Raw genomic sequence first — 4,038 nt, forward strand, 5'->3', positions numbered from 1 at the left:
ATGATGTTAAGGTAAAATCCAAAGATACAAATAACTGAGAATATTTAAGAGTTATATTTTTAATAAACTATCAGATATTTGTACAATAAAATAAATGTATTCAAATTTATCATTGTAAACCAATTAAAGTAGGAGGAGAAGTAATAATAAATCTAATTTAACTGTTTACATGTGATGTCAGTATTTCATCATCAAAGAGATGCTATTAAGAATTATATTTTACTAGAGTGCTTGGGTGGCTCAGTCAGTTGTGTCTGACTCTTGGTTTGGCTCAGGCCATGATCTCAGGGTCATGACCTCAGGGTCGTGAGATCAAGCCCTGCATCAGACTCTGCACTCAGTGTGGAGTCTGCTTAAGATTCTCTTCCTCTCCCTTTGGCCCCCACACCCCACTCGCTCGCAAGTACTCTCTCACTCTCTCTCTCTAAAAAAAAGAAGGAATTATATTTTAATACTAGGGACAATAGTCTAAACAAAAGACACATAGCTCTGTCTCATGTTAGAGTAATCTGAAGCTAGGAAGCTCAATGTGGTTGAGGAAAGCACATTACACATATTGTATATATATTGTGTACATACTATATATCAGGGAACTATGCTCTTTCTTTCTGTTCTGCCGTACTCAGCCCATGTTTTCCATTTTCAAGGCCACAGGGTGGTTTCTGGAACTCCAGCCATCATATCACCATTTCTGTTAGGATACAGGGCAAAGAGAAAGAAAGGCCAACAGGTTTTTCCAGAAGTCCCACCCAATGTCTTCCACCTGTATCTGACAGGTCATCCTAGTTGCCAGAGGCATGGGAAAGCTAGGCTCTTGGCCAGCTCATCACTACAGGGGTAGAACTAGAGACTAGTTACTAAAGGAGAAAGGGAGAATGGATTGGGCTTACAATTTGCTATTTTTGCTACTTATCCATAAAGGAACATAGGATTTTCCTCTTTTTAATGACAGTATCTATTTAATCCTCCAAACTATCACCCCACATGTAAACAATACCCCAGTAAGGCATTAAGAAGGATCACTGATTAACTTAATCCTCTGATTAAAAGAAAACAAATTGAGTTTAGTGAGGGTGACCGTTGAAAATGGAAAATCATCTACCCTCATTCAAAAGACTGTATGATGGCACTAAAACAATGAACTAGAACTCAAAAATGTGAAATTATTAGTAATCACCGAGTGCTGGCAATTTACTAAGAAGTCTGGTAAAGAGTAGAAAATTTGGTTAAATGCAATTTTCTCTATTAAGGAGTTTGCCGTACTGTTTGTTATCCAATAAAAGCTTGTATTATTTTCAGGAGAAAATAAATGGCTATAATTTCTATATCATTTATTAAAAACCTATACTATTCCTCTTTAGGGATCACTTGCTGAGAGTATCTTGGGACCATTAAGGAACTGTTTAAATTATGACTATTGTTTCCTGGAATTCTGAGAGCTAAAAGGAATCAAATCATCTTTCCAGAGTCTTACTCACTCCTATCGTGGGCATGACTTAAAATATAAAATCCATTAGCCTACTGACATCAAGCATTCAGAAGAACAGTAAATTATTAAAAAAACATTAACTCACATCTCAAAATTTATGCAATAACATGTGAAAACATGCTAGACCACACAAGTAATACAGCACAAGTATATTAAACAAAAACAAGATATATATAATTTGTCGAGAACCGGTTAGGAAAAATGATACAAACATTGTCTTTCATTTCTTGGAGAAGAATAATTGGCAAAATGTTTTGGAAAGATACATACACACATAAATGCATTTTTTAGCCATATGTGAGTATGTATTAATATACATGGAGAGTATTAAAACAGCCATACTCTTTAACATAGTAATTCAATTACTGGAAATCTCTCTTAAAGAAATAATCCTAAATCCTGAAAAAGAAGAAAAAGCTGGGGCGCCTGGCTGGCTCAGTTGGTTAAGCGACTGCCTTCGGCTCAGGTCATGATCCTGGAGTCCCGGGGTCGAGTCCCGCATCGGGCTCCCTGCTCGGCGGGGAGTCTGCTTCTCCCTCTCCCTCTGCCTGCCCACTCTGCCTACTTATGCTCTCTAGCTCTCTGTCAAAAATAAATAAATAAATAAATAAATAAATAAATAAATAAAATAAAATAAAATAAAATCTTAAAAAAAAAAAGAAGACGAAAAAGCTTATTACTTAATCTTCATGGCAGCCATGTGTAGAAGTAAAAAACTAGAAATAGTAGTTGTTCAACATGGGACAATAACTAGGTAACTAACGATACATTTACTTATCAAAATACTACATTGTCAATTTACTAACTGAAAGGCTAAGTAAAGAGAACTCTCCGGTCTCACAGAGGTACTAACTGCTGGAAGCACCTATCACCCCTGGGGGTGGGAGCACAAAGGGAGGAAATTGATTAAACTTAGTACCTTCGGGCCTTCTTGAAGCTCAGATCTCTGAAAAGGCAGCCCAGCCAGTCGACGCTGACGTTTTGAGGTGGAACATGATGAAGCTGGGTCTCCATTCGTTGAAACTGCAAGCTGGATTCACCTGCTGCTATGGAAGGCGCTGCTACTCGCCGTTCTAGAGTGATGCTCAGAGTTCGAACAGCAGGTAGGCTCTCAGGAAGCATCTCCTTTCTCCTCTAGCCTTCCGCCCTCCCTGTAGCGCCCCCTGTTGGCAAAGCTCTACAGGGAAACAGCGGGCAAAGCACACCCCTTCAGCCCCTACCTGCCCCCCTACCTGCGGGAATTCCTGTCAGTTGTGCTCCTTCCATCTCTGTGCTCACTCTCTCCTAGGGCTCCTATGGCTTCCAGCTTCTAGCTTCGGGAAAATCAAGAGGGAGTTGGGGTGGGGTGAGGGTGAGCGGGTGCTCCCTGGATCTTCAGGGCTGAGCAGGAGCCTCATTCCACCCTGGCTAAGGCACTCGACGACAGGTACCCGGGGCTGGTTAAGGAGGGGCGAGTTTGTGCCTCACCATCGCAACGCTGTGTATAGAAGGGTGGTTTGGAGGTGAGAGACAGTAGCTTAATAACTGGCATACTCCTCATCGCCCATCTCTCCATCTAGGAAATAAACGCTTAGAGGACAGGGTAGCTTCTGTTCTTAAAACAGTGCCTGGCACACGGCCGGTGTTCCATAAATGTTGTTGAATTAATGAAGAGAAACTCTCTGCCATCGAAGGAAGAGGGGAAAATATGAAAAAAAAATTATGCCATCTTTATTTCTGCCTTTTAGATTTTCCTAGTCCAGAAATTAACAACTAAAAGGGGGCGCCTGTCCTCTCAGTGATCCTTGTTCCGTCTCTTTTTAACTGTTTTGTGACTTTGGGAAGTTACTTAACTTTAGGAACTCCAGTTTCATAATCCTGAAAATAGAAACAACACTTACTGTAAGGCCTGGTAAGATGGGATGTGTGGAACACCTTCTAGCATGCAGGGCACGTGTCTGTTCAGTGTATTGTGCTGGTGCAATCACAGGGCGCATTCCTACACCCTTCAACCGTTGTGCATCTGGCATCATTTCCAAGTCGGTATGGTTTCTAAGTAACAATAGAAACTAACATTTATTTGTATCACACATTATTGTAAGTGTTTTGCCTGTAACAACTCATTTAATGCTTCTAACAATGTATGAGATGGATGCTTTTATTTTTCCAATTTTGACGAAGAGAAAATGAAGGCACAGAAAGCTAGATAATTATTCTTAGGTTACATAGCTAGAAAGTGGCAGAGCTAAGATTTGAACCCAGGTACTCTGGCTCCAGAGTCCCTCTTCTTAGCCACCGTTACTTTGTTTCTTTAATAAAACCACTAATAATCTTATTCATTTTTTTTAGCTTTTATTTATTTTTCCCCCCAAGTTTTTATTTAAATTCCAGTTAGGTAACATATAGTGGAGTATTAGTTTCAGGTGTAGAATTGCATAATTCATCACTTCCATACAACACCCAGTGCTCATCATAAGTGGTCTCCTTAATAGGTGATGGGTAATAATCTTCTTCTTAATGCTCATTCTGGTTATTTGCAGGACTATCTTGTGTGATTGTTTATAGGCACT

At 39.9% G+C, this 4,038-nt stretch overlaps 1 long non-coding RNA gene across 1 annotated transcript; it reads right to left on the reverse strand.

Moving 5' to 3' along the window:
* Window positions 1–594: 594 nt before the first annotated feature.
* Window positions 595–3,382, reverse strand: LOC135363037 (uncharacterized). The gene is made up of 3 exons (XR_010408740.1): window positions 3,370–3,382; window positions 2,409–2,652; window positions 595–691 (listed from the first exon to the last, which is right to left on the reverse strand). It is a non-coding gene; the product is annotated as an uncharacterized LOC135363037 (long non-coding RNA).
* Window positions 3,383–4,038: the final 656 nt, after the last annotated feature.

This window comes from Mirounga angustirostris, unplaced genomic scaffold, assembly GCF_029215605.1.
Source record: "Mirounga angustirostris isolate CCGP_5_RB_7025 unplaced genomic scaffold, mMirAng1.0.hap1 SCAF_2, whole genome shotgun sequence".
Lineage (NCBI taxonomy): Eukaryota > Metazoa > Chordata > Mammalia > Carnivora > Phocidae > Mirounga > Mirounga angustirostris.